Source organism: Aquarana catesbeiana, linkage group LG04, assembly GCF_042186555.1.
Source record: "Aquarana catesbeiana isolate 2022-GZ linkage group LG04, ASM4218655v1, whole genome shotgun sequence".
In the NCBI taxonomy this organism is placed as follows: Eukaryota; Metazoa; Chordata; class Amphibia; order Anura; family Ranidae; genus Aquarana; species Aquarana catesbeiana.
This window is the reverse complement of record NC_133327.1, coordinates 483,948,101-483,962,981: the sequence shown is the minus strand read 5'-3', so window position 1 is coordinate 483,962,981 and position 14,881 is coordinate 483,948,101. Positions and strand designations below refer to the sequence as shown.

The following is a 14,881-nucleotide window of genomic DNA, read 5'->3' as shown; positions in this document are numbered from 1 at the left end:
CTAATTTCTGCTGTTTCTGCACATGGTGAGGACATTTTCAGCTTGCTTTTTGCAGGGCTGGATGATGCGGATGGGGGTGGTGGGTACTGACCTTGTCCTTGTGGTCTTTTGCCATGTGAGCGCCCGGAATCGTATCTCCTGTCCCGTTCGTGCTGTGTGCCGAGGCCGCGCGGTTCTCCTGCATTCCTGCCGCCGCCATCTTGGACAGTGAGATGGCGCGGCTGTATCAGAAAGTCTGTCATCTTTCTTGGCTTTGTAGTCTCCTTTCGTTTGCGGGAAGGCATTCGGGAGAGTGTCCACTGTAGGTCCGGTGTGTGGATCTGTGAAACGAGGCTCTGTGTCGCTGTTGTCACCCGTTTAGGCCCAGGATGCTGCGGAGCTCTGTTAGTGTGCGTCCATCGTCTCTGCCGGCTAGCTACGCCCCCCTCACACACTGCGTTTTGATTACATGCGGTTTGGTGCGGATAGAAAAAATAGAATTGACTGCGTCTAGGAGCGATTTAGCGCAGCTATCCGCACATAACCACAGGTAATCGCGGTGCACTGTGTCAGCTGCAGATAGCAGTGCCGAGCTGGCTCGCTCATCGGGAAAGGAAAAACATTTTTTTCCTTTCCCAATGAACGACAAGCATGGGGATCCGACTTGGATACCCGCCAATACCAGGCACTGTGGTATGAATCTTGAGGAAGAACTCCACGCCAAATTTTACATAAAAAACCAGTATGGGTTCCCCTACAAGAGCACACCAGGCCCTTCAGTCTGGTATGGATTCTAAGGGGAACCCCCTACGCTGAAAAAACGGCGTGGGGGGGTCGCCCCAAAATCCATACCAGACCCTTATTCGAGCACGCAGCCCGGCCGGTCAGGAAAGGGGGTGGGGACGAGCGAGCGCCCCCCTCCTGAACCGTACCAGGTTGCATGCCCTCAACATGGGGATGGGTACTTTGGGGAAGGGGGGCGCGCTGCAGCCCCCCCAACCCAAAGCAACTTGTCCCCATGTTGATGAGGACAAGGGCCTCTTCCCGACAACCCTGGCCATTGGTTGTTGGGGTCTGCGGCGGGGGGCTTATCGGAATCCGGGAGCCCCCCTTTAATAAGGAGGCCCCCAGATCACGGCCCTGTACATGGTACCCCTACCCATTCACCTGGGGGAAAAAAGTGTCAAGAAAAAAAACACACTAGACAGGTTTTTAAAGTAATTCATTAGGTAGCTCCGGGGGTCTTCATCCGACTTTGGGGGTCTCTTCCGCGCTCTCCGGCCTCTTCTCTGCATCTTCTCCCGGAGTCCGGTTCTTCTCCGCGCTGTCTGGCTCTTCTGCCTGGCTCTTCCGCTATCTTCTGCTCTTTTGCCGCTGTTTTGCTAGCGGGGGCCCGGTCTTCTCCCGCTGTCCGGTTCTTCTACGCTCTCCGGTATCTTCTGCCGGACTCCCCCGCTATCTTCTTCCAGCTCTTTTGCTAGCGGGGGCCCGGTTTTCTGCCGCTGTCCGATTCTTTTCTCCGGTATCTTCTAACGGACTCCCCCGCTATCTTCTTCCAGCTCTTTTGCTAGCAGGGGCCCGGTCTTCTGCCGCTGTCCGGTTCTTCTCTGGTATCTTCTGCCGGACTCCCCCGCTATCTTGTTCCAGCTCTTTTGCTAGCGGAGGCCCGGTCTTCTGTCCCTGTCTGGTTCTTCTCTGGTATCTTCTGCCAGACTCCCCCGCTATCTTCTTCCAGCTCTTTTGCTAGTGGGGGCCTGGTCTTCTTCTTCTTCGTCTTCGTCTCCCCTCTTCTCTTCTTCTGATGTTGACACGATGCTCTCTCTCGCTGTAATGCCGTCTGCGAGGTGTGCGGCGACTTATATAGGCATGGGGCGTGGTCACCGTGTGATGTCACCAGGTGACCCCGCCTCTTATGACGGCACAGTCCCGGGGCACCTCGCAGATGGCATTACAGCGGGCGAGAGCGTCATGTCAACATCGGAAGAAGAGAAGAGGGGAGAAGACAATGACGAAGAAGAAGACCGGGCCCCCGCTAGCAAAAGAGCTGGAAGAAGATAGCGGGGGAGTCCGACAGAAGATACCAGAGAGCGGAGAAGAACCGGATAGCGGGAGAAGACCGGGCCCCCGCTAGCAAAAGAGCGGCAAAAGAACAGAAGATAGCGGAGGAGCCCGGCAGAAGAGCCGGACAACGCGGATAAGAACTGGACACTGGGAGAAGATGCGGAGAAGAGGCCGGAGAGCGCGGAAGAGACCCCTGAAGTCGGAAGAAGACCCCGGAGCTGCCTAATAAATTACTTTAAAAACCTGTCTAGTGTGTTTGTTTTTCTTGACACTTTTTTCCCCCAGGTGAATGGGTAGGGGTACCATGTACCCCATACTCATTCACATAGGGTGGGGGGGCCGGGATCTGGGGGCCTCCTTATTAAAGGGGGGCTCCCGGATTCTGATAAGCCCCCTGCCCGCAGACCCCGACAACCAACGGCCAGGGTTGTCGGGAAGAGGCCCTTGTCTTCATCAACATGGGGACAAGGTGCTTTGGGGTGGGGGGGCCGCAGCGCACCCCCCTTCCCCAAAGTACCCATCCCCCATATTGAGGGATTGCGGCCTGGTACAGTTCAGGAGTGGGGGCGCTCGCTCGTCCCCACCACCTTTCCTGACCAGCGGGGCTGCGTGCTCGGATAAGGGTCTGGTATGGATTTTGGGGCGACCCCCCCACGCCGTTTTTTCGGCGTAGGGGGTTCCCCTTATGATCCATACCAGACCGAAGGGCCTGGTATACCCCAGGAGGGGGACCCATGCCGGTTTTTCTTGCGCCGCTTTAATAGGAAGATGTGTTTTTCCTATTGCAGCGAGCATGAGATGTATCTCGCCGAGAACCAGCGTGATGGGATTGCGCTGGAAACATTCTTGCCGCCAGGTACTGCTGTGTGTGCGCCGGTTCACACACTCAATTAAGGATTTATCCGGCGTACCAATTAAGGTATGAACCGGCGCAGCACATTCATCTAAGTAAATGACCCCCAATGTTGCAAGAAGCAGTTGCTAATTAGCAGTTGCTAATGTTTAACTGTTCACTTGCTGATATATATGCAGCTGTACAACAGGATCATAGTAAATTATACAGAAGTAATGTAAAAATTACATTTGACCTGTTTTTGATGTGAATATGGGTAGAATAATTATTTCTCATGAGGAATATCATGTTAACTCCAGACAATGAACATAGTTAACCCATTACTGATAATATGAATATATTTATTTTTCTACATAGGGATTATGGGTGGAATATTGTTTAAAAATATACATAAGAACCTATTTAACCCATTTCTGATAAGAATATGCTTATAATACATTTTCTACATGGGGATTATGGGTGGAATATTGTAGTTAAACATACATAGCAACATATAAAACCTATTTCTGTTAACAATAGGCATATCATTATTTTTCTACATGGGGATTATGGGTGGAATATTGTTTATAAACATACACAGCAACATATCAAACCTATTTCTGATAATAATAGGCATATAATTATTTTTCTACATGGGAATTATGGGTGGAATATCATTTTTATAAATATACATAGGAACCTATTTAACCGATTTCTGATAAAGAATATGCATATAACTTTTTTTCTACATGGGGATTATGCATGGAATATTGTTTATCAATATAAATAGCAACATATTAAACCCATTTCTGATAAGAATATACACATAATTATTTTTCTACTTGGGGATTATGGGGGGGAATATTGCAGTTAAACATACATAAGAACATATTTTTTTTTTTAATCATTATTTTATTGTATATAAGAAAGCACATAACAAGACATGTCCATTAGTCTGTAAAAAAAAAAAAAAAAAAAAAAAAAAAGAAATAGGAACTCTGACCTCGCAGGGTCTCTTACACAGAACTCGCTTGATTAGGTTAGTTGAACAGAAATACAATCACAAGAACAAAAGCATCGGGCTACACATAGAGCAGCCCAATGGAACAAACCGGATGGGGGAATGTTCGGAGGTATAGGGGGAGCAGTGTCTAGAATAGCTGTGGAGGCATGCGATCTTATTAGAATGCATCAGCCTGTCATGTCACGTGTAGCACATACATCGATCGTGAGTCGAGAAGATAGATCCCCTGCCAAAATGTCCAAGTATTTGGCCACACACACTGGAGGGACCAAAAAGAGATAACAGTGTGCACATCTGGCGGGAGCACCTATGATCCGGTAACATCAAGGGCTGATCTCATGAGTATGGGGGCTTTCTGTGATAATGTGTATCGACAGCGGGTTGTTTATTTCCCCAACCGGTAGCAGTATATCAATAAAACATTCAACTTTTGTAGAGAATATAAGAGGGACAAAAGAGAAGAATAAGGGAGACGAGGGAAAGGGGAAGGGGGGGTTGGGGGGGAGCGAACTAAGTGTACCTGTGATCCATAAGGAAGATTCATCCATGTCCACATCGGGTGCACCGCAACATGAGCATCCCTCCCATCTGTCCGGTCTCATTTGTAGTAACTCATCATTACGTGAGGCCTCTAGGGTTTCATTGGTCTGCGGGTTTTAAGGGAGGGATCTGCTAACTCTAGTAGGGCAGTATCTAAGCTGGAGGGTACCCAGTGTGAGTCGGAAACAAATTCAAGCCAGGGTGCCCAGAGTGCTGAGTACCTTTCACAAGATCCTCGGCAGGTCGATATCTAGTCCTCAGCCTCTCGTATCGCATTTACCCCATCAATCCACTGTTCCTGGGTAGGTATACTGGGTCTTTTCCAGTAGGTTGGAAGTAGGCGCCTTGCTGTGTTCAGCAGGTGTGGCAGCACGCTTTTTTTATACTGGCTAAGTGAAGTTGAGGGTACATGCAGAAGAAAGTGCTTTGGAGAGAAAGGGACCTCTGTCCCTAATATATTTTTTGTCTGGTCTCGTATATATCTTCCCAAAAGGGTTTAATTAGGGGGCAGTCCCACCATATATGAATAAGAGTACCTCGTTGCCCGCAGCCACGCCAGCATTGTTCTGATATGGTTGGATAGATACAGGCTAGGTCTGCTGGCACACGGTACCAGCGAGACATTATCTTAAAATTTGTTTCTTGAGTTTGGGAGTCTATGGAGGATGAGTGGGTCAGGTAGTATAAGTAATTTAATTGCGTAACTGTAAAATCTTGCCCCAGTTCATTTTCCCACCGCCGAATGTAAGCAGGTTTAAGTTGGGGAACAGCAGATCCTAGAAGTTGGTACAGTTCCGACACCATATGAGGGACAGGCTCCTCATTGATGAAGAGGCATTCATATGGGGAGGGAGTGGAAGGGTCTCTAATTGTGTGACTATGTTTTGCAAAGAAATGGTGCAACTGTCTGTATCTCCAAAAGTTAAGTTGCGGGCCCCTGCGCCCCACTGGAAGATTTTCATATCTCACAAGCCTGCCGTCCTTCATGAATTTGCCACAACTAGCATTCCCATCGTCCATCTATGGCTCAAAAAACACCATCTGCTCACCTGGGGGGAACCACTGGAACCCACCTAACGGTGCCAACGGGGACATAGGGGGGGGCCCAATTTCAGCAATGGGTTGATTTTATCCCAAACTGACACCGGTACACCGCTGGCGCTTCCTAGCTACTTCCCACTAAGCTCCGCTCCGTCAGCCGCCTCTCCTCCCTCGAATGCTAGTAAGGGATTGCCGCGTAGCCACGCCCCGACATGTTTCATCATACGAACTTAATCATGGGGTTAATCATGGAATCATGTGGACTATTCACTATCATTTGATTTCATTTGGCTTTTCGTTTGAACATTATCATCATTATTTATTTATTTGTTCACCATGTTTTTCAATGGTATTGTCACTAAGTGCATCATGTAATAATTTTCACTCTGATTTATTTTTATTGCATACATCCAGTATTTAAGTTCACTCAGTCTCCTAAGTGTGGTGTTATATCGCAATAGTGGATTGATTTCACACACATTTTATTTACAGGAATGGTGGAGTGTACCATCCATATATATGTATATTAATCATTTGTATATATGTTTATGGATGTGTAGGATCCTTCTAGGATCAGTTTTACTCGCTCATGAGATATAGAGTGAATTGATTGGTCATTTTATTTCTTACTATTAGGGGTATAGCGCCACTATTCATCTATAGGGTGTTTTCAGTTTACATTATATATTTTTGTTTTAAGTGGCAGCTCTTAAGAGGTTGATTTTTCAGGGAGCAGTGGTGGAAGGACAGGTGTGGGCGGTATTATTTATCCTGGTCATCCACAGTTTTTATTATTTACACAGAAGTTCTTTCCCTTTGATCTAAGAAGGAAGCTTAGTTAAAATGTATCAAGTTAAAGACTTGGCAGAATGCCCGGATGCTTTCTTTTGACAGCTGAGTGAGCAGATAGTCTCTCCACTTGTTATATGAAAGAATCGCCAGCCTCTGCAGGAGAGATCATCAGGGGAGGTGAATCGAGATCACGATTTTTTAACAATTAATTGTGCAGCTCTACCTGCCAGGCACTTCTCTAGGGTGACCCAGAGTTTGGAGTGCATGTGGAAACGCCAGTTAAGAATTCTCTGCAGGACTATAGCTCTATAGTAACGTTTTATATCTCTGGGATTCCCAAGCCACCCTCCCGTTTTGGGTGCTTTAGTATTCTTAGTGGTATTCTGGGTTTGCGTGTGTTCCAAATAAAGTCGGAGAACTTGCTGGACAGAAGGTCAAAGAAGGCTCTGGGTAGGGGGATCGGTAACATCTGTAAGTAAAAAAGTATTCGGGGCAAGACATTCATCTTTATAATGTTCACGCGACCTAACCATGTAAAGGCGGTCTGCGTCCACCGCAAAAGGTCCTCTTTGACTGTGGTCAGCTGCTGGGGGTAGTTAGCTGTATATAAGGTGTCGAAACAATCCGTGAGTCGTATGCCTAGGTACTTTAAGGAAGATGTGGTCCAGGTGAAGGAGAAGGCAACTTTAAGGCTTGTAGCTAATTAGGAGGACAGGCAGATAGTGAGAATCTCTGACTTTGTGAGGTTAATTTTAAAGTTGGAGATTGACCCAAAGAGCTTCAGTTCCTTCATTAGGTTGGGCAGTGAGAGCAGGGGGTCCGAGAGGTGGAACAAAATGTCATTGGCGTATGCCGAGAGCTTGTGTTCCATATTTTCGACCTCTAGTCCCTTGATGTTCTGATTGGCTCTCACAGTGCGAAGTAGTGGCTCCAGCACTAGGGCGAACAATAGGGGTGAGCGGGGACACCCCTGCCTCGTTCCGTTTCTAATGGGGAAGCAAGATGAAAGTGTCCCGTTCACCTTAACCTGTGCGCAGGGCGTAGAGTATAAGGCTAATATTGATGTCAACATTCGCGGACCTAGGCCCAGAGATGTAAGTACCGCTGTCAGATAAGACCAGTCAACACGGTCGAAAGCTGTTTCAGCATCTGTAGATAAAATCAGATAATGTTGTGGGTCCGGACGGGTGCGTGCCCAGTGTATGAGTTGGACCGCTCTAAGGGAATTGTCCCTGGCCTCCATGCCTGTTATGAATCCTGTCTGGTCTGGGTGGACAAGTCCTGGTATGAGGTGTTTAAGTCTGTTAGCTAAAATTTTCGCTAGGATTTTTATGTCCAGATTGAGGAGGGAGATGGGGCGATAGCTCTGGGGGACGGTGGGGTCCTTGCCCTCCTTCGGGATCGCAGTGATGTGAGCTAGAAGGGTTTCCGAAGGGATGTCTTTACCTCCTGCTATAGAATTGAAGTATTTGCACATAGGCATTGCTAGTAAAGGGAGGAAAGTCTTTTAGTATTCCTTGGTGAACCCATCCGGGCCAGGGCTTTTCCTGTTGGGCAAGGACTTCACCGTTGCCCCAAGCTCTGTCGTAGTAATTGGGAGTTCTAAAGTTGAAGATTGATCGTCAGTGAGCGGGGGAAGGCCAGACTAGGATAGGTAGTTTTGTATCGCGTGTTGTCTAGCGTCTTGCGTGGTGGCAGGGGTCTCAGAGTCTAAATTATACAGTTTAGTATAATAGTCTCGGAACCCCGAGGCGATTCTGGAGGATTGCACTACCAGCTCCCCTGAGGCCGATTGTGATTTATGTATGCATAACTGTGCTTGTCGCTTCCGAAGTGCCCGTGCCAGCATCTGTCCGCATTTGTTCCCTTGCTCGTAATATTTGTGGGACATATAACGGAACTGTTTCTTACTTTGTCTATCTAGAAAGCGTAGGAACAACTCCCTCAGGTCAGTAAGCTTCTTTAATGCTTCAGGGCTCCCATTAGCTTTATGTTGGAGTTCAGCCTTTTGAAGAGCTGTGTGCAATCTCAAAAAATCAGCCTGTCGCTCTTTCTTAAGTCTGGTCCCTTGGGAGATTAATTCTCCTCGGGCCACGGCCTTATGGGCCTCCCACACTACTCCTTCACTTAGATCGTCAGTCAAATTCTCCCTGAAATAATGAGTCAGAGTTTCAGAGACCCCCTTCACCACCACCTCATCGTCTAGCAAGTTGCTGTTCAATCTCCACGTCCAGGCCCTGTGCACACTCGAAGGTAGAGTAAGAGCTACATTGACCGGGGCATGGTCCGAAATAGAGATGGTCCCAATAGATGCCTCTTGAAGAAATTCCAGCGTGGTATAATCCACATATATGTGGTCGATGCGAGTGTAGACATCATGTACCTTAGAGTAGTAACTAAAGTCACGGTCTGAAGGGTGCAGTACCCACCAGCAATCTATCAATAGTTGAGATTGGATGGTCTTGCGAAAATGTTTGAGGAACGCAAAGGAATGAGGGGATCTCGTGTGGTACGTGTCTAGTAAGGGGTCTGGGCTTACATTGAAGTCTCTTCCGAGAATCAGAAGGCCTTCTCTAAAGTCCGCTAGAAGTGTTAAAGTAGAGTCAATGAAAGTGAGCTGGTCAGTATTAGGGGCGTAAATTGTAGCACTCGTATATGTCTGCCCGGCAATATTACCTTTTAGAAAAACATATCTGCCTTGGGGGTCTATTTTGTTGTCTGTCTGAGGGTTGAAAAGGACAGGAGTTGTGTATTGCGATAGCTGTCCCCTTAGATTTGGATGTCGGGGAGGTGCTGACAAACCACTGGTTAAAAAGATGTGTAGGCAACCTAGGAAACGACTGGGGTGTAAAGTGGGTCTCCTGAAGGAAGACCACCTGTGTCTTTAATCATTTTAGTTCCCCCCATAATTTACTGCGCTTATGTGGGGAGCAGAGACCTCCGATTTTATATATGTGCTTACCTGCAGTGTAGCCATGGGAAGGAGTGAAGGTGGATGAGGAGCTCAGGCCGGCGGCACACCCGACGTGGACGACGATATGGTATGTCGCTCCTATGAGAGGAAGAGAGGGCAAAGGGAAGGAAAGGGAGATAGAAAAGGAAAAAAGAAAAAAAGATGCATGAGAAAAATATGAAAAACATCATAAGTGAAACAGTGCGGCCAAAGCTGTCTAAACATAAAGAACATCTACAGGCCATGTCCGGAACCCCTTCCCCTATAGAGGAGGGGGTCACGAACCTCGGCTCTAGATCCCAATAGGGATCAATACCCTAGGATAAAGAAGGGCGGCCTACGGGGGAACGTGTACCAACAACGAACAGGGGCGGAAGCGTCTCTGGCTCCGTTCACCACATCTAACAATATGTGGCGTAAGGGGGGATCGGGTATTCTACCCCTAGCTGGGGAAATTTAGAGGATAAGGGGATAGTTAAGTCTATGGTAGGTGATTAGAGCGCAAGCTTTGCATACAGGGCATCACCTTATGCTGTCAAACAGGATTTTGCTTAGAGAGCAAAATTATTAAAGCAGAGTGAGTGAGAATAGACTTGGCTCTCAAACGGCTAAGTGGAAAAGTCTCGGATGTGGCAATCAAAAGAGGTGTCTCTCCATCTGAGAGATTATACCACTAGTCAAATTATTAGCCAAAGTAATGGCAAATCGCTTGCTCCCCTTACTACCCAGCTGGATCTCAGCCGACCAATCAGGTTTCATACCAAATAGAGAAGCAAAAGACAATTCCCTTCAAGCAATTTCCCTAATCCAATATGTTCAAAGATGCGCCCAGCCCACCCTGCTCCTTTCTACTGACGCGGAAAAGGCTTTTGATAGGGTGGACTGGGACTATCTTAAGTTGACCTTAAGACACTGGATTGGGACCTAAGATGTTTCATCGTATCTCTTCCCTTTACTCTAACCCCACAGCACAACTTAGAATTAATGGAACGTTGAATGACCCTTTCGTCTTACATAATGGTACCAGGCAGGGTTGTCCCCTGTCCCCTCTTCTCTTTGCTATTACCTAAGAACCCTTCCTAGCTACAATTAGGAATAATGTTAATATCAAAGGCATGCAAATAGGCAAAAGATCCAATAAATACGCAGCTTATGTTGATGACGTACTATTTTTTATTCAGCAACCACGCATTTCACTTCCCAACTTAATGTCTGCATTTTCTACCTTTCACTCAATTTCTAACTTCAAAATAAACTGATCCAAATCCGAAATTTTAAACATTAATATCCCCAAGTCCGAGGTACTTTCCCTTAAACCCCTTTTTCCCTTTAAGTGGGAACCGACATGCATAAAATACCTAGGTATCTATCTTACTTCTAATCTCCAGTCCCTTTTTCGATATAATTATATCCCCTTGCTAAATAGGATTAGAGATGACTTACGAAAATGGTCCAACTTGTCACACACATGGTTGGGGAGAGTAAATATTATTAAAATGAATATATTACCCCACATCCTATTTATCTTTCAAATGCTCCCACTAGGTGTACCGGTGGGGTTCTTCACTATTTTACAAACCTTGATTTCTCGATTTATCTGGAAAAACAGTCATCCCAGAATATCTAGAGGGCTATTGTTTTGCTCCAAATGCTCAGGAGGTCTAGCACTTCCTAATTTTAAGGCATATTATCAGGCGGTTATTCTGTCCAGATTGGCTGATTGGAAATATGCTTTCAAATCAAAATTATGGGTACAACTTGAATATTTTTTAAGTGGAATAGATCTCTCAATAGCACCCTGGATACCCCGTTCTTGTAGGAACTTTGCTCGAACTACCTCAGCTCTTACCATATCCTCTTTAGATATATGGGATGTCCTGCATAAAAAATTCTCATAGAATTATGATTCTCCTCTATTGCCTCTCCTCAACCATAAATATTTTCTACCGGGTTTACTGGACCCCGGCTTTAAATCATGGGGATCAGAAGAGCCTCTCCTGTTACATCATGTTCTTCGAGACAACGCACTTAAACCATTACAATTGATCCTTGTTCCTAAACCTGTCACATTTTTAGATAAATGGAGGTACCACCAACTACAACACTTCTTAAAGTGGTAGTAAACCCGCTGACTTTTTTTTTTTCCCTACACCTGTAAGGGAAAAGGCATAATGAGCTAGTATGAGATACTTACCTTAGAACGAGGCGCCGGCATCTCACCCGGTCCACGCCGAGGGAGCTGACATTTCCCCTCGGCGTGCCTTCCGGGTATCGCGGCTCCGGCGATGTCGTCACTCCCGCGCATGCACGCGGGAGACTTTTTTTCCGGCAAAGTCCGGCGGCTGCCGGGCTTTCAGCCGAGAATCCCCTGTGCGCATGCTCCGCTGCAGTCAGTGGCTCATTGCGAGGGGAATATCTCTTAAACCGTATAGGTTTAGGAGATATTTTTTTACCTACAGGTAAGCCTTATTATAGGCTTACCTGTAGGTAAAAGTTTAAAAAATAGCTATACAACCGCTTTAAGTTCCCTCCCCAATCTGCTTAGAGATATACGCGATTTAAATGGTATAGAAGAAATATTTCAGCCTAAAGACCCCCCCCCCACATGGTATTTCTCTATTTTATAAAGCTCTTATTGCTCTTCAAAATCCCGACTTCCCACCTTTCTCGACTAAATGGGAAATAGACCTGAACTCCTCCCTCACTGACAACCAAAAAGATAAGATCCTACAATTATACCCATACCTCCTCCCTGGCCTCAAAAATGTCAGAGGTCAACTATAAATTGATTACCAAGTGGCATTACACCCCAGCTAAATTACACCAAATGTTCCCCGCCAGTTCCCCGTTGTGTTGGAGGAACTGTGGGAACAAAGCTACTCGTGCACATATATTTTGGTTTTGTCCACTGATTCAACCTTTTTGGGATGCCATTCGCGATCTGATCTTACAGATCTTGGATGTCGATATACCTAATGACCCATGGACTATCCTTTTCCATGCTACGAAAACTCCCATAAGTTTATACAGACGTTTACTCATTCCTCATCTTTTGAACACTGCCAAAGCTTTCAATCCTTCTTTATGGGGCCAACCAACAACCCCTTCTATAAAAGTATGGCTACATAGGGTTGATGAAGTACACCTTACGGAGAGTATTACCCACAGTATTAGAGGTACATCCAAGAAACATTCTTTAACCTGGGCTTCCTGGATAAAGTTTCAGTCCACCTCCTCCTATAAGGACCTTATAATGCAAACCCCTTAAGTATTTCAATTAAGCTTGGCCATTTAAATCTCAATAACTCAACCTTTTTTAATGCATTGACATGCATGCCAGCAATCCCCACCCCCTCCCCTCCCACCATCTTTTCTCCTACCTTCTTTACTTTTCTCTTTCTCATCTACTTCCTTTCCCATCATTCACTTTTCCCAATCCCTTCTTCGCTGTTCTTTCTTCTTCTCTACTATCTTTAAACTAAAGCAAAGTTTTCTCTTAATTATGTTTTGATTCAAATGCTCACATAGAAAGAATCCTCAGTTTATTTAGTTAACACACTTGCAATGTGTATATCTCCAGAGACATCTATTGGATTTTCTTGGCTTATAGATAACCGTTGTCTACTGTGAGCACTAAAACTTATATTGTCCTATCTTCAAGATTTTGAATTTTGTGATATATGTATATCTTTGCTTTACCTTTTTTCTTTAATAAAAATGTATTAAACAATTATACCACTTGTCGCTAGCAGAGTTAGAACCAGCCGAAGAGTCTGATGGGTGCCGCCTGCGGTCCCGTCTGCGACTCTTGCGTTTGGCGGGTTGCCATGGCTGGGGTGGTGGCAATTTAGCCACAGAAAAATCAGGTGTTCCCTTCCAATCTGGGAAGTCTACCGGGTCAAGATCCAGAGAAGACAGGAAGTTCGGTAGGTCATCTTTGGTGCGGAGAGTCACAGTCCTGTTTTCTTTGGTGACTTGGAGATAGAAAGGAACGCCCCAGCGGTACTGTAGTCCTGCGTCTTGGATGGCCATCAGGAGAGGGCGAAGAGATCTGCACTGCATTAAGGTGCGCCTTGAAACGTCCTGATAAAAGGCCAGATGTGCACCATCAAAATCAAAGTAGGGCTTGCCTCGCATTTTCTGCATTATGCGGTCTTTGAGTGTATATCTATGCAGCTTGCAGATAATGTCTCTTGGATTGTTAACATCTTGGGAGGGGGGCTTCAGGGCCCTGTGAGCACGATCAATTTCAATGGTAGCTGTGGCAGGCAGTTCTAGTATTTCCCTAAAGATCCCTTCCAGGGTGGGGATAATGTCCTTAGCACCAGTTGCTTCGGGCGGGCCTCAGATTCTAATGTTGGCCCTGCGACTGCGATTCTCCATATCATCTAATTGACAAAGCAGGGCCTCAATCTGATGGCTCTGTGTGGTGCATTTGTCTTGCAGCATAGAGATGACTGGGAGGGCTTCCTCAAATCTCTGCTCCAAAGATTCCATTCTGCCCCCTAAGTGAGACGTGTCAGCTTTAAGCTGTGCTATGTCCTCTTTGAGGGCTTTCTCTACCCTGTCAGCAAAGCGCTCCAGGTCGGCTTTTATGTGTAAAGACCAAATATGGCGCTTGATGTCAGTCTCATCCAGGGGATCTGGAGCTTCAGGATCGCCCAGGGGATGGTATGGGCGAGCAGCAGCGTTCTGTGAGGCCTTGGAAGTTTTCTGGGCCTGAGCAGCCGGCGCCCTCTTTGGAGCCTCGCGGTTTTTTCCGCTGGTCCCAAGGAAGAAGGATTCCAGCTGTCCCTGTCTCGTGCGGTCGTTCCGTAGTGGCTGCGAGGATGCCTGGTTCTTCTGTGACATCCTTAGCGGCGGATGGGGTAAGATTCTCAACCGTAGCGGTGATTAGGTGCGGCGGTGAGACGGAGCTGTGAGGAGACACGTCTTCACCCCTCCATGGCCAGGACACGCCCCACATAAGAACAAATTTAACCTATTTCTGATAAGAATTTGCATATATTTTTTTTCTACATGGGGATTATGGGTGAAAAATTACAGTTAAGCATACATAGGAACATATTTAACCTATTTCTGATTCATTCTCTTATCAAGAACATGTTAAATATGTTTCTTATCAAGTGTAAACATGATATTCCATCCATAATCCCCATGTAGAAAACAATTATACCAATAATCTTTTCAGATACAGTTTAAATATGTTCCTTGTTAAGCATAACCATGACATTCCCCCATAATACATAACAATGTATAAAAATAATTATTCCAATATTCTTATCAGAAACAGTTTATATATGTTACTTGGAATGTGTAACCATTATATTCCACCCATAATACCAATCTAAACAAATAATTATGTGCATATTTGTTTCAGAAATAGATTAAATATGTTCGTTGTTAGGTCTAAACATGATATTCCATCCCTAACCCCCTACAAAACAATAACTATACCCATATTCCTATGAGAAACAAGTCAAATGTATTACATAGGATGTGTAGCTATGATATTCCGCCCATAATCCCCATGAAGAACAATATTTATACCCATATTCCTCTCAGAAATAGGTTAACCACTTAAGGACCGAGCCTCTTTCTGAGATTTGTTTTCTTTTTTTGCTAAATTACTTAGAAACCCCAAACATTATATATTGTT

The 14,881-nt window shown here is 45.8% G+C and overlaps 1 protein-coding gene across 4 annotated transcripts in view; it reads right to left on the bottom strand.

Annotated features, from left to right (window-relative positions):
• The window catches only part of CDC42EP3 (CDC42 effector protein 3), a 190,994-nt gene that overhangs the window by 105,153 nt on the left and 70,960 nt on the right, over positions 1 to 14,881 (bottom strand). The window contains exon 2 of one of the 4 annotated variants that reach the window (XM_073627637.1): positions 9,232 to 9,321. The exons of the other annotated variants lie outside the window; for them this stretch is intronic. The gene's annotated coding sequence lies outside the window, so the exon portion shown is untranslated. The remainder of the gene's footprint in view (positions 1 to 9,231; positions 9,322 to 14,881) is intronic. 4 annotated transcript variants of the gene reach the window in all.